General features: G+C 41.4%; 1 protein-coding gene across 3 annotated transcripts in view; it reads right to left on the reverse strand.

Annotated features, from left to right (window-relative positions):
* FAM135B (family with sequence similarity 135 member B) overlaps positions 1–22,591 on the reverse strand; it is a 220,797-nt gene that overhangs the window by 95,929 nt on the left and 102,277 nt on the right. The window lies entirely within an intron of this gene.

Here is a 22,591-nt window from a genome sequence, read left to right on the forward strand (position 1 = left end):
TTAATAAACTAATTTTCCCCTGGTCGAATCTGTTTTGCCCATGACAGTAATTGCTTAGTGACCTCCCTGTCCTTATCTCGACCCACAAACCTTCTGTTATGTTCCACACACACCCCCATTTCAGGAGGGGAGTCACAGAGCAGTATTGGTTAGCACCACTCATTCAGCCAGGGTCAAATCACAACACCCAGAAATGCATCAACCACTTGAATTGAGAAGTATAAGTGAACACAACAAAACTTCTGTGCAGGAATAGGCTGGCTACGTCAGCTGTCTGCATTCCCCCTTTTCCCCAGACCTAAAGGCTTAAAGAACAAGGAGCAGTTTTTATGCTTTTTATCCATTATTATATTTTACGTCACAACTCAGACAATGGAGCACGCATTTGTTCGATGGCGATCACACTATATGAAGCAGAAGTACCTCTTCCCATACTTCCCCAGGTTTGTATTCTCAGTCTTGTTTTGCTGTGTGAGTACAGTCATCAGGCTTTTGTTTCCAATCACCAGGCAAGCAACCTCACCAACACAAGCAAGCACTAAACTCAGTTCAACTCACTCGTGTTTTCATTAATTGGCTGACTAAGGTGAAATGTATCCCCTAAGACCACCCACTTTCTGCAAGTGAACACTATGTCAGGGAACACTCTCTCTTCTGAAGATGCTCGTCACTAAGGAGCCTCAGATTCCTTCCTTGCATAAGCCAATTTCCCATGTCACATAGCAATTATGTAAATGAAGGTGAAATTCCAGATAACTTCTATTGGTTCCCCTCAGTTCAAGATTAAGATGATGAAAAACATTAAGTAACTTTCATTTCAGTCTGAGGAAAGAGCTGGCTACCCAAATGAAAAAATATTTTTTTTTTAAAGTACACTTTTAAATGGGCTTTCCTCTTTATCCCGAAAGGACAAAAATAAGTGGATGAAACTCCACCTCCAGATTATATTGTTCAAAGAGTTTACTTCACTGTTACAGTCACTCTATTTCCTGTTGCAGCTAACTGTTGCCAAAACCAGACACTGTGCAATGTAAACAGTGAGCAACGTTCTGGATTAAATCTATTTGATATGACATGAAAGCCTTCAAAGCGTTTGAACAGCTTAGAGGCAATCCATCACACGAACATTTTTATGGCCTTCACCACATCTTCACAGTGTGAGTTCTTCCACCTTCTTCTTTACTCCTCACGATGCTGACTGTAGATGCTATTCTTGCCCCTTTTACAAGTAGGAACCTGAAGCAGAGGACTTGAACCTGTCTCCTCAGGAGTATCCAACATCAGCCAATGTAAAATAGGCCTTTGAAGGACTTTGAAGATCTGTATCTAAGTGTCTTGCCTAACATTGGAGAGAAACCCTGTTGGAGAGTAGGAAACTGAAGCCAGATCTCACAGTTCAGTGACAGTCTAGACTCCCTGTTCTCTAACTCTTTCTGATATTGTAGACACTTCTATTACTGGAAATAAAAAGATGCAACCACTTCCAGTTTAATTTGCTTTCATTAAAACCTAAAACCCGATTTAAAAAAACCAAAACAAACAAACAAAAAAAAAAAAACAACCAAAAAACCCCTCAAACCCAGTCTTCCTATTATAATCCACAAACAAGAGAAATTAATTACAGAAGCCACTTTTACTTCCTGTGTGCAACACTAATATGAAAGCACACAGTAATTCCTTGGATCCTGTCAGAGGTCCTTTGTAGTCTCTTCTAACCTAAATCTTGAGACTGAGCTCTGGTAAGTGTATGTTCAATCAAACATTTTTATGTCTAGTAACACATAGATCCTTATTATGTTACTTGTACAAGAGATTTTTCATCTCCCACAAATATACCTACTTTATTAGTGGTTGAATGGAGTTACTACACTGCTTCCCACTACTTCAAAGGGAGGGAAATAAACTTTGATATTTCTGAGTAGGTCACATAGCAAAAACTCAAATCCTAACTTCCACATACGTCTTAGAAGAAAGCCTACTGATTGAGCTTCCCCAGTTCCACATCATACCAGTACTACCACTCAGTTGTACCCACTAGCCTTGAATGAAATTTTTAGCATGGGATCTGTCATGTCTCATTTTAGTCACAGACAAGGCAGGCAACTAATCTAAGTTGGTTTTGTGTGTGTGCGTGTGTTCTGATTAGTGGAGAGAAATCAAGACCTAATAGGAAAAAAATCATTGTAAGCTAAAATTCATCCTTCAGATACATGGAATGAAGTCCTTCCAGTGTTACGTATGAAGAAAACGTGCACTATAATCTTAGACGCTCAATTTGACTCTAAAACTACTCAAGTCTGTAATTTTTGTTAAGATTGTGTGAGAAACTCCCTTTCCTCCTCCTGAGATTGTGAGTTGAAGTCCAATGCCAAGACCAGCAGACAGGAATACAAGAGATGATTCAATCCTATTGGGGTATGGTAGAAACTGTAGACATATGCAAAACTCAAATCAAAAGCAAAGTACTACTCACTTTTGTAAATGGTTTCTAGGTGAAGTATAAGATGATAGATCACAGATGGAAAGACATAAATAGACAAACCCAGGAAATTATGAGATTATATTAGTCACCATGATTGGAAGTACTCTCAGCACAACAGTAAACTGGACTTGCCTTCACCTTCACCAATGCACCATTACTGTTGAAAACCTCATACTATTCAGTGGAACGAGAGGACTTTGGGAAGAGTTGCATTTAAAAACCTCACTCAGTACTTTCCATTATTTCCATGGATAAAACTTGACCTCCAGTTGTACTGGTTTCCATCTCCTGATAAGGCTTGCAGACACACAACAGTTTTGGTCTACATCAGTGCAGGGCTTTAGTTGGGTTTTTGGAGTGACAATTACGGGGAAAAAATTGACGATACCAACAACTGCACAACAAAGCATGGTGCAAATACACCTAAGATAATAGCCAGGAAACCTCTATCATAGTAAGAGGCAGGATGAATACGGTACAATGTGCTGATGAAGAAACATTCAGCACAAGTACACTGCTCTCAGGAGGTAAGTTGGTTTATAGAAGGTGTTGTGTTAGGTTGCAGAATGTACCAGTTCAAAGCTAGGCTAAAGATCTTCAGTATGTTTTTGTACTTCACAATACAGACATAAGCTCTTGTTTACCTCACAAGAACTTGGCCTTAAAGCTGTTAACTCACAGTAAGTAACAAGGCATGCTGAGATGCACAGATGGAAAGTGCTATGCAGAAGTGTCAATACCTAGTGCTGTTAATGAGCAAATACCAAAAATCATTAATCAATGTATCTGAGCTGTTTAAAAGAAAATAGTTCTTTTCCCTTACATTTTTTAATTTGTTCTCTCTGTTGCTTCTGAAGACATAAATATGCAACTTCCTCCATATACATGGCAGGCATTAAACTGAATTTTCCCAAAAAGTGAAAGAACATTGCCAAACAAACAGGAAGATGCCATCTGCCTAAGAGCAGCCCTGAGGTGAAGAAAGTGTTAAAGAGAAAATTTCCACCTAGTTGGTATCTGGCTGAATATATTATGCTACCCAGGCACTGTGCAGAAGGGATGCAGCTAAGCTGGTAGGGGAAGTGATTTTTGCTGTTTGAGGCTGAAATCTCCTTCCCTCTGGATAGCCCTTAATGGCACACTCATCTCAGCTGGTCTCTCTTTCATATTCACAACAAATCATGCAGCCACAGAGCCCTTTCAGCTCCAAGCTTTGATGGGCACAGAGAGTCGAAGAGCAAATGAAGCAGTGCAGTCTCCTGTGATGGGGTGGCAGCCCAAGCTCCAAGGAAGCTTGCATTCAGCTCTTCCCTCAGGATGTGATTCACCTCCTGAACTTGGATCCAGAGGTGTCCGACACACACAACAAGGCACCAGGCACTCTGGGAGGAGCCTCGTATGTTGGTGTTCAGGTGAATTGATAATAGTCTTCATGAGCGTACAAAAGAATTAGTTTTATATTTTCCTTTGCACATAACAAAAGAACAAGTCCTAGACACCCTTCCACTCCCGTACTATGCCACCTACACTGCAGAGCTTAGGGCCAACACCTTCCACCAAACTAACCCTTGTTTCTTGCCATGAACGACTACGGGACTGATGACACTACAGAGCCACTGGCAGTAGTCAGATTGTGAAAAACAGAAGCTGTTCCACTGCTGCAGATTTTCCAAATGCATATTAGTTATTTCTGGCAGGTTAATGTGTAGAGGTGGGGGAGAAATATTTTCATAAGCAGAATTATTTTCCTAATTTTGGATGTGGTACAGCAGCTATGATGATGTGGCAGCATACTTCCATTTAGGACAGAAGCCATATTCAAAAACCTCCCACCTAGAAGAAATGTCAGTGGTGTTAATTACATTAACAGACTCCCTGATTACTGTTATTACTGCGACTCATTATGCAGTGCGTGGTAGAAATAGTAGGTCAAACATTTCCCTCTTCAGATCCACTGTATTACTTTCTAAAATGTGAACCAACCATAAAAAGTTTCAAGGCCATAAATAATTCTCTGCTGTCCTACACTGTCACATATCCAAGAATATCAAAGCTCTTTATATTAAGTAATTAAGTTTCACAATACCCTTATGATACAGATACAATTAACCCCATTATTCATATGGGAAAACTAAAACAGAGGGAGGCTGATTGCTCAAGATCAGAGCTGGGAGAAAGAGTTGAGCAATCTTAGGAATTAAGGACTAATAAATCCTGCTGGGTCCTCAAATCCTCCAGCTGTCATACGCCGCACAGGCACATTTATAACTTCAACATAACTCAGTGCTACAAACACTCGGGGGGGGGGGGTGTTTCTGTTAAGCTCTTTTCTGAGGCTTTACTTGTGGTATTCACTGGCTTGAGCACACTGGATGTGGGGTATTGGAAATAGAGTTTGGTTACTATCCATATACGCCACAGTTTCATTTTTGTGTTCTTTATCTGTCTAACCAAATGAAACGTCAGTTAACAGGAGGATATTCTCTACACTGCCAATAGAGTTTCTTCTGTAAAAGCAACAAATGCTGAAACAAGTTTCTCTGAACTAAATGAGTAAATTTAGTGACTGTTTCTTCTAGCATAATGAGAAAGCTTTATTCTTACTCTTAAGAGATACTGTATTTATTTCCATTTTTTTCTAATTTACTTTCGTTGTGTTCTTTTTTCCTTTGTTTAAATATCAGATTTTGATACTAAATAAGACTATTAATGTGCAATATCATTTCTTTAAGAAGAAAGGTCAGAAAGTAGAGTACCATTTCTCAGTTACAAGCTTTTCTTCATAATACATTTTATTTTTCTCCTCAAACAACATGCACAGTATTTATAAAATACTCTTGTGAAACAGATCTCTCAAAGTTATAGTCTGCAATACTGTAAAAAATTACAGCCCATAGTGGCTGGAGATTGACTTTATCACTTTCTGCTCTGACACAGAAAAATATAGTGAGTCAACTACTCTACTGATCTACCCACCTTACACACAGTCCTTGGAGGCATATTTAAATGGACACCGTGCAGTTTCAGGGAGTTAATGATCTTACCCGTGGAGGGGTTTGTAGTAGCAAATTTTTAATATGCATTATGACTCCTCCCACATGTATGCAAGGGGAAGATTAAATCACACATTATCTGCAGTAGAAGGTGAGATTTTACCACATGTCTGTAAAAGCCAAGTCTGTCATTTTGAACTTTATCTTAGAGTTTCTATACAATGCATGGTATTGCACCACTTATTTTTATGCCACCAGCTATATAATTTAAAATCAAGGTGAAATCAGGAGTTTTCCTAACATTTATCCCCAATCTATTAAACCTTTAAGCAAGTGTTTATCTAATAGATCCTGCACATTTATTTAAGCCAACAGGACTGATTTTAAGCTTCAAGTCACAAACCAGCATTTTACTACACAGAATTTTACATCAGCCACCAGAGAAAGTGTCTGCTTCTGACAGATCAGGTCACATTTAGAGGCTCTATGTAGCGTGGAGAAGTTGTTTGTTCATGAAACATGAAAGAGGACCCAAATTTACATGACCCTAGATACAGAAAAGAAGAAAAGACAAAACTAAGGGGAGGGGGGGCACATAGCTTGCACCTATTTGAACCACTCGGTTTGTTACCTGGCTTCAGGTGCTTCCTAATCGTTCATGCAGGTGCAAAGACAATGCAAATTGTTCCCTGTTCAGGATACACATTGCTTTTAATCTTCAGAAAAGGTGTGAAAGCTTTGCATGAGTTCCAAGACAAAACAGGTTTTTAAGTCTATAAACATACACGCAACATTACTTCTGTGTGTGGAAATCTGTCAGAAAGGAAGCGTTGAGTTCCAGCATTACCTGCAGGCTCTGTGGTGTCACACCAGCAGGGAATGCAAGTCTGAAGAAGGAAGAAGAAGGTTTGAATTGTTCTGCTATTCAGTAGATTATACAAACCTGAGGTCTCCTTCTCCTCAGGCCTCTACCTTCTTCCCCAGTTTGTTGTAGTTCCCTTGACTTCCTAATGACTATCTCTCAAGTGGTTTTTTTGTCAGACAGAGAGAGCAAGATCAGTCCCTGTAGGCAGCAAATGGTTCAATGCTGCCATTCAAACCAGATTCCTTCTCCACGCAAACAGATACTGGCATGCAAAGTCTAAAGCAAAACTGGGGGTTTCCCACTGGGACATACGGTCCAATGCCAGGACTGAACACATGCTGTAGCATTGCTGTAGTAGGTTGTTAGTTGATGCAGCACTCTCCAAACTAGCTGGCTACAACAAGGTCTTTTACCATCACATACCACAATACTCTTCACACCAGTCCCTCTGCCACCTTCTCCCAGTCTCTCCTCACCCAAGGCACACATTCCCTCTTCTCTCTGCTTCTTCCTCTCTCTCTTCCTCAGCTGCCCAACATCTTAACTTAACCAGCCACAGCTGCACCTCATCTACATCAGCCAACCTGCCACCCCTGAAGCCAGCCCACAGCTGTATATTATCAATGCTAATTAACCCAGCTTCATTCCTCTACAGTTAGGCACTGCTAGATGGGCTGCCTACAGCATGTCTCAAAGATCCCACTACAGATGCGAGATGGCAAGATATGAGAGCACCTATACAATGAGGTCTTTCTTTAGGGGCAGTACACACATCATCAGTAAGAAAGCAATTTGACTCTAGGCACAGTTTTAAAACATCGCACGCATCCTGTCTGTGCAAGTTCAACATTGAAATGAAATGTAAGCACTTAAAGGGCAATCTCAATCCAGGAAAAGTGCTTATGCCTGAAGGGACCAATTTATTTACTCATTTCTTCTCACATTTAATGTTTATATAAGGCAACTGTAAGAAGAAAATTGAAATTATTGCATTCAAACCCATATTCTTTGTTCATGCTGGTCATTAAAATTCATACTTAAAATCATAGAATCATAGGATGGTTTAGGTTGGAAGGGACCACTGAAGTTCACCTAATTCCAACCCCCTGCCATAGGCAAGGACATCTTTCACTAGATTATGTTGCTCTAAGCCCTATCCAACAGATTCTATCTGATTTTTTTTAGCTCCTTTCAACAATAAGAACACAAAGAAGATGAAGACTAAAACTACAACAGAAAGAGACATCAAATGTTTCTGGTTACAGCAACTAAAAAGGCAATGGGTATTCCACTTGTTTCTCCTATTAGAAAAAAAAAGCTATTCATAGAAAGCAGGCCAATCCTTTCTGTCAAGTGGAAATGGAAGAAAAAAAAAAAAAAAACAACCAACAAACCAAATCAAAAACAACATCCCAAAATGCACCCGTCTCTTAAAAATTAGTATTTAACATCCAACTACAATGATACGCTACAGTTCAAACACCAGTGCTGTGCTTTGTCCACAAAACGCTGGCAGTTCTGTGGTTTAGTTTCAGAGGGCATCAGACTAGCTACTAAAATGGTCCTTTCTGGACATAGAATAATCAATAAACAAATCCCCCAGAACTTTTTCCTCTCACAGTGACATCATTCTCCTACCTGGGGCATAGCTTTTCTGCTGATGGGAGACTTTAATTCACCTGATAGAAGCCAGCTATTTGGATTCTTGTTGTTTATCTTACATATTTGGAAAGTTATTAGGTTTCATATATATATTTGCATCTTTGAAGCAGTACAATGATTTTACAGATAAGACAGACACAAGGACACACAGTTTGTCCTGCTGTGTTCCCTGGTTCAATCTGTAGGCCACCAGATTTTTCAGAGCAGTCCCTGTCAGTGTTATCTATGGGAAATTAGATCAACCAGCATTCCTTGTGAGGAATAGTAAATTAAGCAAATACTTCTGAGAGGCCCACATGTACACTTGAAAGCACATAAAATTCTGTCATTTTTCTAATTCATGGTCACATCTAATATATAATATTAAGCTTCAGAGCTACTGACAACAGAGTAATATAGCACAGAATGCTTTGCTGAACCTCAAATCCAGTTCCTGGTTCATGAAAATTCAAGCCTGGCTTCTACTTCCCAGTATGTTCTTTGTCCATCTATAAAATTTATTGTGAAAATGTAATCATAGTTTTAGTCTTACAAAATATAAATAAACTACACCACTTCCATGATTTCATTTTCAATTAATAAACCACTGTGCCATTCTGGAAGGAAAATGTGAATTCATTTTTTTACATCATATACCTTTTTTTCCTGTTAGTGACAGAATGCAGTCCAAAGAAAAGAATAAGAAAGTTGTTCTCATAGTGGAGTCTGCAAAGGCTGCAGCTCCAGTTGGGGGGTCTGCACCACCTACCCCAGCAGTGGCCGGTGCCTTCACCCAGATGGAGCTGCTGAAGGCAGAGGCTGCAGTGTGGACCTCAGGCTGCAGGAAATGCCTAGACCATTCCCCTGGGGCTGGGACAGGCAGCAGACCTGCCTCTAAAAGCTGTGCCCAAGTGGAAGACCTCCTGCAGCAGGTGACTGAGCTGTGGTAAGAAGTCTGCATGACATCGGGGAGGCTAAGAGGGAGGTGGAGGGCTGGCAGTCTGCAGTGGACTCACAGCCCAACAGCCAAAAATTCCCTCACTGGCATATACAGAAAGGAGCGGGGCCAATAATGCAGAAGAATGGAAGCCTGCAATGGCAAGGACCTGCAGAAGGAAGAGACTTCTCCTGAAGCCTGAGGTGCCCTTGCAGAACCATTTCACCACTCTGCAGAATGCAGAGGAAAGACCAGTCATACCAGGAGAGATGCTGGAGCTGAGTAAGACAACCCGATCTGCTCCCCATATATCAACCAGCACAACTAAGAACAGGGGATGGGTGATAGTAGCAGGGGACTCTCTTCTGAGAGGTACAGAGGCACCCATGTGCGAGCCTGACACCCTCTCTAGAGGCTGCTGCTTACCAGGGGCTCGTATCAAGGATGTCACCCAGAGACTACCAAGCCTCACACAGTCCACTTTTATTATCCACTGCTGTTGTTTCAACTGGGCACCAGCAACACAGACAGGAGCAGTCTGAGGAGTATCAACAAGGGTTACAGAACCCTGAGAGCAGCAGTAGGGGACTCTGGTGTGCAGGTAGTTTTTTCATCAATCCTCCTGGACAAAGGGACTGGTGCCACAGCCAGGAGTTCAACTACTTAGACCATGGGACTCACTTTGAGAAACCTGGTCTACTGGGGGCTGATGGGGTCCCATCTAACAAAAAAGGGGAAGAGTATCTTTGGTCATAAGCTTGCCAAGCTGGTAAAGGGGGCTTTAAACTAAAGTTGCCAGGGCAGAGGAACTGCAATCCATCCCACTCCTGCCAGTTTGATGCCAGTGACAGCAACAGATGCGCAGAGCCTGCAGAGGGATCATGGGTCAGCAGGAGAGCACCTGAAGAGCAGCACAAAGGAATTCCAGCCACTTCAGCTAGTAAGTCAGCCTCACTGGGGGCACAACCTAAATGACTATGCAAACGCACATAGCATGGGCAATAAACAAGAGGAGTTAGAGATGTGTGTACACCTGCAGGGCTATGATCTTATTGGCATCGCAGAGATGGGGTGGGATGACTTCTATGACTGGAATATTGGAATGGAAGGATACAAGCTCTTTAGGAAGTACAGGCAGAGTAGACGAGGAGGGAGTGTCTCCCTCTATGTCAATGACCATCTAAAGTGCATGGCTCTCTTTCCAGGGTTGGATGAGGGGCCAACCTAGAGCTTATGGGTCAGGATTAAAGGGAGGGCAGGGACAGGTGACATTATAGTGAGGGTCTGCTACAGGCCACCCAACCAGGAAGACCAAGTGGACAAAGTCCTCTGTAGACAGATAGCAGCAGCATCAAGTTCACGATCCTGGTCCTCATGGGGAACTTCAACCACCTCGATGTATGTTGGAGGGACAATGCAACAGGGCATAAGCAACCCAGGAGGTTCCTGGAATGAGTTGGTGATAACTTCCTTCCACAAGTGACAGAGGAGCCAAAGAAGTGAAGTGCTATGCTGGACTTTGTTCTCACCAACAAGGAGGGGCTGGTAGGGAATGTAAAGCTCAAGGGCAGCCTTGGCTGCAGTGACTATGAAATGGTGGAGTTCACGATCTTTAGGGCAGCAAGGAGAATGGACAGCAAGATCACTACCCTGGACTTCAGGACAGCAGACTTCAGCCCCTTCAGAGTTCTCCTTGGTAGAGTAGCATGGGATAAAGCCTGGAAGGGAAGAGGCACCCAAGAAAGCTGGTTAAAAGCTGGATCACCGCCTCCAAGCTCAGGAGCAATGTGTCCCAACAAAAAGGAAGTCAGGCAAAAATGCCAGGAGGCCTGCACGGATGAACAAGGAGCTCCTGGACAAAATCAGACACAAAAACGAAGCCTACAGGGGGTGAAAGCAAGGACTGGTAGCCTGAGAGGAACACAGAGAAATTGTCTGAGCAGCCAGGGATCTACATTAGGAAAGCTAAAGCCCTGATGGAATTAAGTCTGTTCAGGGACATAAAGGAGAACAAGAAAAGCTTCTATAGGTACGTCAGTGATTAAAGGAAGACTAGAGAAAATGTGGGCCCTCTCCAGAAGCAAATGGCAGACCTTGTTACCTGGAATCTGGAGAAGGCTGATGTACTCAAAGACTTCTGCGCTTCAGCCTTCACTGACAAGTGCTCCAGCCACATCACCCAAGTCACAGAAGGCAAAGGCAGGTAGTGGGAGAATGAAGAACCACCCACTGTAGAAGAAGATCAAGTTCAAGAATATCTAAAGAACCTGAAAGTGCACAAGTCCATGGGACCTGATGAGATGCATCCACAGGTCCTGAAGGAACTGGCTGATAAAGTTGCTAAGCCACTATCCATCATATTTGAGAAGTCATGGCAGTCTGGTGAAGTTCCAACTGACTGGAAAAGGGGAAACATAACCCCCATTTTTAAAAACAGGGGAAAAAAAGAAGACATGGGAAATTACAGGTCAGTCAGTCTCACCTCAGTGCCCGGCAAGATCGTGGAGCAGAACCTCCTAGAAACTGTGCCAAGGGACATAGAAAACAGAGAGGTAATTGGTCACAGGCAACATGGCTTCACTAAGGGTAAATTTGGTGGCCTTCTATGATATGGTTACAGCATTGGTGGATGAGGGAAAAGCAACTGATGTCACCTGCCTGGACTTGTGCAAAGCATTTGACGCTGCTGCACATGACATCCTTGTCTCTAAACCAGAGAGACATGCATTTGACAGATGGACCACTCAGTGGATAAGGAATTGGCAAAATGGCTGCACTCAAAGACTTGCAGTCAACAGCTCAATGTCCAAGTGGAGACCAGTGATGAGTGGCATGTCTCAGAAGTCTGTACTGGGTCCAGTGTTATTCAATATTGTTGTTGGTGACATGGGCAGTGGGAATTGAGTGCAACCTCAGCAATTGGTAAACACCAATGACAACTACCTGTGTGGTGTGGTCCACACGCTGGAGGGAAGGGATGCCATCCAGAGGCACCTTGATAGGCTTGAGAGATGGGCCCGTGCAAACCTCATGAAGTTCAACAGGGCCAAGTGCAAGATCCTGCATGTGGGTCAGGACAATACCAAGCACAAATACAGGCTGGATGGAGAATGGATTGAGAGCAGCCCTGAGGAAAAAGACTTGGGGATGCTGATGGACGAAAAGCTCATGACCCAGTGATGAAAGCTTGCAGCCCAGAAAGCCAACTGTATCCTGCACTGCATCAAGAGTGTGACCAGCAGGCCGAGAGAAAGGATTCCCCCCCTTGGCTCTGGTGAGACCCTACCTGGAGCACTGCATACAGCTCTGAGGCCCCCAACATAGGAAGGACATGGACCTGTTGAAGCAAGTCCAAGGGAGGGCCACAAAGATGATCAGAGGGCTGGAGCGCCTCTCCTATAAAGACAGGCTGAGAGAGTTGGGGTTGTTCAGCCTGGAGAAAATAAGGCTCCAGAGACTTATAACGGCCCTCCAGTACCTAAAAGGGGGCCAACAAGACAGCCAGCGAGGGACTTTTTCCAAGGGCATGCAGTGACAGGGCAAAGGAGAACACCTTTAAGCTGAAAGAGAGTAGATTTAGACTAGATATAAGGAAGAAATTCTTCACTGTGAGGGTGGTGAGGCACTGGAACAGGTTGCCCAGGGAAACTGTGGATGCCCTGTCCTTGGAAGTGTTCAAGGCCAGGTTGGATAGAATTTTGAGCAGCCTCGCCTAGTCGAAGGAGTTCCTGCCCATGGCAGAGGAGATCAATCTAGATGATCTTTAAGGTCCTTTCCAACACAAACCATTCTATAATTCTATGATTTTTTACCCTGAGAAACCATTTGGAAGCATTACGCAAAATCCTGAATCAAGCTATCATCTTTGATTATTTGCTGGGAAAGAGAAGGTGCCATTTGGTCTCTCTGCTGACTGTGTCACCTTTCCTACTTTTCATTATTACTTGCCTAATTTGCATACATACATGAAGGCACAAACTGCAATCAAAGCCTTTTTGTGCCAGGTCTTTCACAAACACAATGGAAACATCTCTCTGCAGAAGTTCCTGCAACTTCTTTTATAGTAAATGGACAGAAATAGGTGTGATTCAACTGATCTTAAAATAGGTATGTTAAATTACTCTCTCAAATTACCTGTTAATCTCCTCTGACTATAAAGGGAGACTGGTTGATTAGCTTAGTTGAAGACACTCACAGCATAGATATCAGCAGTTAGATGATTTCTACCCCCAGTCACAGGTTCCCAGTGCTGCTTCCATCTCATAGCCATAACTCCAGTTACAGATGATTTATTGCCTGTCCTTAAAATAAAACCTAACACATCATTACAAAACAACTATTTCCTGCTAGTATAGAAAATTTGGCAAAATAAGGCTTGTTAGAAAGCTTATAAATAAATCATGTAAGATACCATCCCCAGGGAAGAAGCACTATTACCTGTAGCTGTTAAGAGTATATGTATATGTTCTAACTTATCAGTATCTACTTCTTACATAGCACTGTAATCTATAGATCTCACGATATTAAAATCCTTTTTTTTTTTTTTTTATGATCTTCTACATCCCATAGTCATTAGGACATCCCAACAACATATAGTCTCAAGAAGCCATGACTCCCTGCAGCATGTCTGTAATGATTTGTTCAGCAGAACAGTGGGACATAATCCACCATCTGTAAGTATTTATAAAAAAAGGCTTAGAAATACTTTTAGTCCTTATATTAAAAAAAAAAGAAAAAGCTGCAGTTTTCTGAAATTTTAGACACTCAATTGCTATTCATTTAGACCCCAAAGTCTTTCAGCTCTGATAACTGGTGGGATCTCATATTTATTACCTCAGTTAGGTAGCAAAACCTTCAACCCAGAATGACCTGCTAAATTTGATGGTAAAATTTACGAAGAGGCTGAAGTGACCAAGAATGTAACCATGCTAAACGAGCCCATTACTGGGGAACATCTCTAACACATGGCTATAGACATGTGGCCATGCTGCATACTTTTCCCTTCAGCACTATGAATGCATACAAGATCTTCCCTTACCTGGTGAATCATAACTTTCAACAAAGGTGTTTATGCCCTCTTTTTGAGAAGTTGAACTATACAAAAACTGTATTAAATAGCTTTTAGAAAAACAGAAAAATGACAGCAGAGAACAGCAAACAATGCCAAGTTGGGCAGGAGCATTTATCTACTTGAGGGTAGAAAGGCTCTTCAGAGGGATCTGGACAGGCTGGATTGATGTGCTGCCAACTGCATGAAGTTCAACAGGACTCAGTGCCGGGTCCTGCACCTGGGTCACACCAACCCCACACAGCGCTACAGGCTGGGGCAGAGCGGCTGGAAAGCTGCCTGGCAGAAAAGGATCTTGGAGTGTTGGTTGACATCTGGCTGAACATGAGCCAGCAGTGTGCCCAGGTGGCCAAGAAGGCAAACAGTATCCCGGCCTGTATCAGAAACCGTGTGGCCAGCAGGACAGGGGCAGTGATGGTCCCCCTGTACTGGGCACTGGTGAAGCCGCACCTCGAATCCTGGGTTCAGTTTTGGGCCCCTCGCTGCAAGACAGACATTGAGGTGCTGGAGCATGTCCAGAGCAGGGCAACGAGGCTGGTGAAGGGTCTAGAGAAACTATCTGGAGAAAAGGAGACTCAGGGGAGACGTTATCATTCTCTACAACTACCTGAAAGGAGGCTGTAGTGAGGCGTCAGTCTCTTCTCCAAAGTAACAAGTGACAGGACAAGAAGAAATGGCCTCAAGTTGCACCAGGGGAGGTTTTGATTGGATATTAGGAAAAAATTCTTCACTGAAAGTGTTGTCAAGCACTGGAACAGGCTGCCCAGGGAAGTGGTTGAGTCACCATCCCTGGAGGTATTCAAAAGATGTGTAGTTGTGGCACTTAGGGGCATGGTTTATTGGTGGATTTGGCAGCGTTAGGTTTACAGTTGGACTTGATGATTTTAAAGGGCTTTTCCAACGTAAAAATTCTATGATTCTATGGAAACACTCAGTTGTGATCCCTGCCTATATCTTAACTAACATAAATCCAGCACAGTAGCATCTTCTGCAGAAGTTTCTAGCATTTTTAGACCTCTATTCAGCATGTTGTATTCCCTCTGATAGATGTTACCTAGAGGGAATACGAGGTTATTGCGGCCATCAGTTAAACATGATACTGTCCCAGCTTCACAATGAATTCGAGAGATGCGGGACAAACTTTCAGTTTTATCTCTTATATCTGTAGAAAGAAAATATACATGTTATTCTGTCTTAGCACTAACTGCGTAACACCCTTTCAAGTACTTGGAGCTCACAGGAATGTGTAGCTCCGATGGACTGCTAAGGCAAATCCATTCTGGTTTTGGCTCTGATGACAGACTTGAAGGAGCTTTGCTGGTAAAACAGGGCTGCCTCCTGCATAGCTTTCCAGCCACATTTTGGTGTTTTTTCCTCCTGTGATGTACATAAAAATTGTTACATGCTAGTTTGTACCAGCTGATTGTCAAGATTTTCATAATTTGTCACAAACTATCCATTCTTTAATGCAGCACTCACTGAACAGGGAATACTAGATCTTATTGAAGATAGTAAGCTGGGATAAGTTATTTAGTTAGACCATTTTGACATAGCAGTTTGAGATGTACCTTTCTCATGAAACTTGAGTGTTTCAGGCGAGGAGGAGGGGGAAGACAGTACAAATAACCAGTGACTTTTGAAACTTTAGGCTTTAAAGGCAACAAACCACTGCTGAATCTGCCACATTCATCTGCACGGACTGCATATCTGCTTTTTAGAAGGCTTGAAAGTCAATTGCTGAAGCTTGAAAATACACATTCTTCAGCAGAGCAATACTCGTGCAGACCTCCCATTTTTACTATTGAGCTAAAATAAACCTACTTTAAGATGTGCAAAACCCAACATTTTCGAGGCACAAACCCTTTCAATGCATCATCTTTTTCTTATTTAAATACTTGAAGAAACTTGGTTTAGTTTTGAAATGTTATGTTTAGCATATTTATATTTGGAATAAATGCAGATTTTACATTTAGGATAATTTCTAAAGGAGACACTATTATTTTTAAATTGCTTGATCAAAAATTTCAGAATGTTTTCTTCCTCAACATGACTTTTGATTAAAGCTGCACATTTCTGAGATGAATCCTTTATCTTAACCATGCCTTTTGACATTTTGAATTCACCTCATGGAAAGAATTACATAAAACTGCCTCTCTACCCATACATAGATTCAGTGTTGATAAAAGGCAAGATGTCCTATTAATTTCCTTGTATGAAATATCCTAACATAAACGCAGTCTCTTAGTGCTGTATTGCTCTATAAACTAAAGTTCATTTCTCAGACATGCTGAAATGTGAGATGATAAAATAGCTGACCCACTTAGAATTAGCAGAAAGTTTTCTCTTTGCTTTCTTAAATACTTGATGTTTTGTTAAAACAAACAGAATCTATGCTTTTTGTAATGTTTATTTCTGTTTCTAAACCCTGCCAGTTCTCTAAGAGTGCTGTTCAGTTAAAAAAATTTGCATCTGAAAATAATTCTATGCTTCAGAAATTTAGATGACAAAATAACTAATTTGTTGTGTCACCTGTGTAGCTGACACTTGATATATTTATTCCAAATATTAATCCAGATGATAAAATTCCCTGATTAAAGTATGCGATATCATGATAGGACCACCACATCGTTTTTCATCAGTGCAGAGCAGGAGGAAATAGTTGTCTGGATGCAATTTACGTACCGAGTTAGTGTAAATCTCTATTTGATGTTTAGAGCATTTGATGTTTAGGTGGATTTTAAAGGACTTGGAAGTTTGAACCTTACATTAGACTGAAGGCAGCAAGGACCACTGTGTGGGGAAATCAGAGACATGTAAGTAAACCTGGAAGAGAAGGGGGCTCTGTGAAGGTTCAAATCACACCAGGGTGGGAGGTCTGAAAAACCTGTATGATCTATTTAACCACAGAGCTGAAGTTCATTCTTGGCCTCAAGCAGCAGAAATACTGTGCTGGCTCTTTGCATCTGAACAACTGGATTCTGCTTTGCTGAGGCCTTCAGGTGGCCACTGAAGATGAAGTTTTGTGTCTCAGACTCACTGCCTAGGGGAAGAGACTTGTGGCATGTGTTGGTGCTTACAGGCCCTTCCTAGTTTTGGCTTTCTCCACTGGCCAGGTCTCAGTACTGGGCTGGGATTCTGTTCAACACCTCCAAGACTGTGGCCTACCCCACCGCCATCTGTGTGAGCTGCCCCAGCTTCTGGAGGGGAGAAGGGAAGGTGTGCTGCATAGTTCAGGGTCTGCAATGGAAGATCTCCCAGTTGCAAATAAGTCTTCAGCTTCCATCCTTTGAGCCATTTATGAAAGGCCTTGACTGGATAAGGATTGAGATGTGCCCCCAGAAGCAGCATGTCAGTCAGAGATATCTCTGGTTTACTCCTTTTCATCTCTGTTTCTTTCTTCTTTTTTTCTTGGAATATCACAGAATTAGTTCTGTTTAGATTGTGGATTAACAATTCTTAAATTGTCTAACCATTTCTTCTGCTCTCACAGCTAATGAGGTTTTCTAAGATAACTCATCCCCAAAATAACTTCTCTAACAGTAAGGTCCCCTCAAGATATAATTTGTATCTGTCAAGTATGCTTTATTCTATATATAAAATACATATTTGCTTTCAGATTACTTTAATAAGCTTTGAAAACTAAACCATGTGTTTGCTAAAGCATGACTCTCCCCCCTTTTCTCATGCTTCAAAAGCAGTAAGCTTATCTTCACTTAATGGAGGCAGAAATTACTTTTCAAAAAGTTATTAAAACTAATGACTGCAATTTCGTACTGTTCCACAAGTCATGGTGCTGTTTCTTCTTGCTCTAATGAGCAACTAACTGCAAATGCTTGTTTTGACTTGCATTAAGAAACCATTTACAAGAAAAGGTTTTTCTTTTCATAATCAAAGTAGAATTATTTTACCGGGAACTTACTTGAGATATGCAAACATTAATAAAGATATTAGGATCACTAATTGTTTATTAAAAACAAGCACAAACAGTTAAGGAATATATCAGACACATAATTAACCCTTCAGATTAGGTCTTAGGTGCAAAGTAGTCACAGTTCAATGTTTAATTTATAGGAAAAGACATTCAGTGTGGGTGATCATGAACTTGTATAGCACAATACAAACACGGGTTACAGCAACATTCTTCATTTTCTGATACTCCTACTTTCATTTTTGCACATCACAATTTAAATCATGCTAATTTTTTCTTGTCACCTAATGTCAGATATTCCATTTTATGAAAAAACATTGAACTGTGTACATGAAACACCTCTAATCACCAACCAAAAGAGTTAATGTGTAATGGCAGTCACAGCTACTTTTTCTTGACTTCTCTGGAACAAACATTGCACCTTACCTCCCCTGCCTTATATGAGATAGATGAAGAAAGAACTGCATTCCTTGGCTGTCTTTGGCTTTCTGCACTTTTAGACAATAACCCAATTTAATTGACTAAAATTAGATGGAAGACTGCTACAAACTAATACAGATTAGCCTGGCAGGCAATAACCTCTCTTAAATACTTTGTATTACTTGCAAGTAGATTTTTCAGGCCAGGTTTTCAAAAATATTTGTCTATTTGAAAAGTTTTGAAAATTGTTAATGTGATATATGGATGGGAGAAACAAAGGAAATCTAGACACAAATGAAAGTCCTAAGTAATTTCTTCAGTTATATGCCATGCAAAATAGTTTTTTTCTTAATGTTCACTCACCAAAACAATCTCCTTGGCCTGTGTGGTAAACAGCTAGGCAAGCTGATAAGCAAGCAGCTATCCATGGCTGCAGTACATGAGAATGAGGCATGGCGTCTAAAAACAGAACTTAGAAAAAAAACCTGACTGCAGCTGTCACTAATAAAGAATAATTGTCTCTCAAAACAGTAATGCATGTAAGTGGTATGTAGACTACTGCAAAACACCACAGAGGAAATTAAAATTTATACTTTTCCTGAGATTTCGCTAAGTCTTCAACAATGTAATTCATCATCATATACTTCATAAAGCTGCTAATATTTAAGTAAACCTCATCTACACTGTTCTGGTTTCCATCATTCTCCACTCTTTCAGGTGGTGCAGGAAATCAAAATAAAACAGCTAATCCCAACTGTTTCTGACCAGCATTATTTCTCCTAGTGTTTTGACCAATGATCATTGCGTGCTTATGGGTAAACTTGAAAGTAAACATGTTTTAAGGATATATTTTTAAGATAAGCACCTGCAGTCTTTCATCTTGTATCTGTAGCCTGGAAATCAATGAATGGCTGTGTATTCATAACTTCTATGAATCGCTGTCCCTAAATTTATACAGTAGCCTAAAAACTTATGGAAGACAGTGGATCATAAACCAGCTCAGCCAAGGAGCTTAATTATACAAATGTGCTACTGTGAGATGGCATATTCATTTTGCCCATTCCTGTAGCTGTTAGTGACTGAGTCATGCAGATTCAGCCCACTGTATGCTGCAGGTAGACACCACATGGTGACTTTAATGAGCCAGGCTGCTGAAGAGCACCAGAGGCAAAAGCTGGATAAATCCACTCAGAAAGGCATTTCTAGAGTTTAGCTTTAAGATATGTCTGCATTAGGTCAGCCCTGCAGAACTGATGCTGAGACCAATGAAGTAGGTGTTGTTATGAGCTGCGCAAGAGCAAGCAGAGAGGAAAATTTGTTCATTATAAGCCAAAAGCATGCTGCATCAGTTATGGTATCTATTCAAAGACAGGAACCTAATTTCATGGGGGTTGAAAACCTGCATGGCAGCAGCTGAAGACAGTGCACAACAAGCTTTGTTCTCTCTCCTTTTCACTGCTGAAAAAGTCACCAGTCACTTGTCTTTAAGGAAATCCACCTTGCTAAATATTCTTAGGAGTACGAATGAAATGTACATATTTTTTTAATGAATATATATCTATATGTGCATATGTATATATGCTACATGGTTTATTTATGTTCATACAACCTGACTCAGTAGAAGCTAATGTGCAGCCTTGATGACCTAAGCGACCAAACCGCAGTGGCTACAGGGCTCCCCTTTGCTTCAGCTGGGGCACACAGCCCATTCCCTTCCCACAATGTAGACAGGATGCTGCCGACATGCAGAACATACAGGAAGTAGTCAAAGATTCCTATATAATCTGTTGGTCCTGCACCATGGATGGAGTTCTTGCTGTTCAGATTTGGTTGGCAAACACCAAGGGAATGCCTGATACAGGCTTCAGCTTCCTCTCTGCTGAATTCTTGAAAACTACTTCTTTTTTTGGGCTCTGTTGCTGCAAACATCTAGTGGGAACCAAACATCTAGTGGGAAGCAAACTTGTAGTGGGAAGCAAACATCGCTAATGCTGTCAGTTCCCATGGTTTTATTGTAAATCCTGTAAAATTTAATAAAAAGGCCACATGCACTGGAAGATAAATGCTACCTCTTATATATTTTATTACTGAATATCACAGATTTTACTTTATAAATTTACATAATGGTTTTCAAAATATATTCTCAGTTCTCATAAGATCCTACAAACCTGATAAGGAAAAGATTAAAAATACTTCCTTTACACCACACTCATGAACTGCACCTATTTTGTATTTGTTCCTATTGGTGAGGTAGGAGTTTATTCACTATTTTATAACACCCTTGTTTTGTTGTAATACTGCTTTAATAGGGGTGTCTTATTAAAACATGTACAGCAATTTAATTAGTCCTATCCCAGCCATCCCCTTACTGAGAGTGATCAGTGGCATAAGAACAAAAAGAACATTATGGCCTGTTTGCCTTTAAGGTCAGTCCCATTAAACGATGCTGTCTTGCAGACCTATGAAATCAATTAAGAAGTACTTGCGAAGATAGCCAAGGAAAAGCTGTTTAAAGCCTTAACAATTTAAATACCCCCTGTCTTGATGTTAGCCCTATAAAGCTATTAGACTCCAGTCTGGATTGCATTAGTACTATGAAAGTCAGCTGCTAATCCTGTAACCACACTGCCTGCCTATCTCCTGCCCATGCTTTTACAGGAATTGTTTCTAGCACAGGTGAAAGAAGATGGGACACTGAAGATGTATCAGGCAGAAGAACATACTAATCTGAATAAAAAGTACAGAAAATAGTTGAGCTTCTTCCTTAAATAATATAGACATCCCTGGTTCAATGCAGAATAGGAGTAGTTTGGTTTTTTTATTTTTTGTTGAGGGGTTTTTGCCCCTAGAAAGTAAAATTTTAGCTGTCTTCATACTGAGAGCATTTCATTAGTGCAAGACTACTTATGCCAGAAACTACTGCAATTTGAGGACATTCCCAGAGAGCAAAGGAACTCCAGGGGACTCTGGATATGCTAAGGGCTAATTACACTGGAACAGGATGAAAAATAATATTTTTTTTCTTATTTGGAGATTTTTCACACTAAGAGGTTTTCCAAACCTGGACCACATTTATTTATTCATTTATTTCCCAAAGAAATTTATTTATTCAGGTACTGAGCTTGGGAACTATTTTTCAAGCCATTTCTTCATATTTTTTTATAGCTCTTTGCATTTTATACAAATATAATTTGCCTAATATTTTTGTATTGCCAATTGAACCAGACTTCCAAATTGGAAAATACATTTTTACTTAAATAAAAGATAACATTTAATCCATGAAAGAATGTTAATCTCAAGAATTGTCAAATGTAAAAAGTAAAACTACCAAAATGTGATATCCAAGTTCAGGAACTCATTAATCAGGCACTCGCATTTTTAATTCCTTCATGCACAATATTAAGTCAAAAGGCCTCTGTAAGTTATTCTCTAAAAGCTATTGTTAACATTGTGTATTCGGTCTGCATGGCAAGGTTTTAGTAGCGGGGGGGCTACAAGGGTGCCTTCCATGAGAATCTGCTAGAAGCTTCCCCTGTGTCTAATACAGCCAATGTCAGTCGGCTCCAAGACTGACCAGCTGCTGGCCAAGGCCAAGACCAGTAGTGATGGTGGCAGCACCTCTGCAATAACGTATTTAAGAAGGTATGAAAAAACCTTTGCAGCAGCAACTGCAAGCGAAGAGACAATGAGAATATGTGAGAGCAACAACTCTGTAGATGCCAAGAAGAAGGATGGTGATGTGGTGCTCCAGGTGCTGGAGCCCATGGTGAGGTAGGCTGTCCCTCTACAGCCCATGGAGGTCCATGGTAGAGCAGATATCCCCCTACAGCCCATGGAGGTCCATGGTGGAGCAGATATCCACCTGCAGCCCATGGAGGACCCCACCCCAGAGCAGGTGGATGCCCAAAGGAGGATGTGACCCCATGGGAATCTCACACTGGAGCAGGCTCCTGGCAGGACCTGTGGTCCCGTGGGGAGAGGAGCCCAGGTTGGAGCAGGTTTGCTGGCAGGGCTTGTGCCGCCACAAGGGACCCATGCTGAAGCCAGCTGTGCCTGAAGGACTGCACCCCATGGAAGGGACCCACACTGGAACAGTTAGTGAAGAACTGTAGCCCCTGGGATGCTTCTTATGTTGGAGAAGTTCATGGAGGACTTTGTCTCCTGGGGGAGGGACCCCACGCTGGAGCAGGGGAAGTGTGAGAAGGAAGGAGCAACAGAGACATGTGATGAACTGACCACAATCCCCATTCCCTGTTC

The sequence above is a fragment of the Falco punctatus genome (genome assembly GCF_963210335.1).
Source record: "Falco punctatus genome assembly, chromosome: 3".
NCBI classification, from domain to species: Eukaryota; Metazoa; Chordata; class Aves; order Falconiformes; family Falconidae; genus Falco; species Falco punctatus.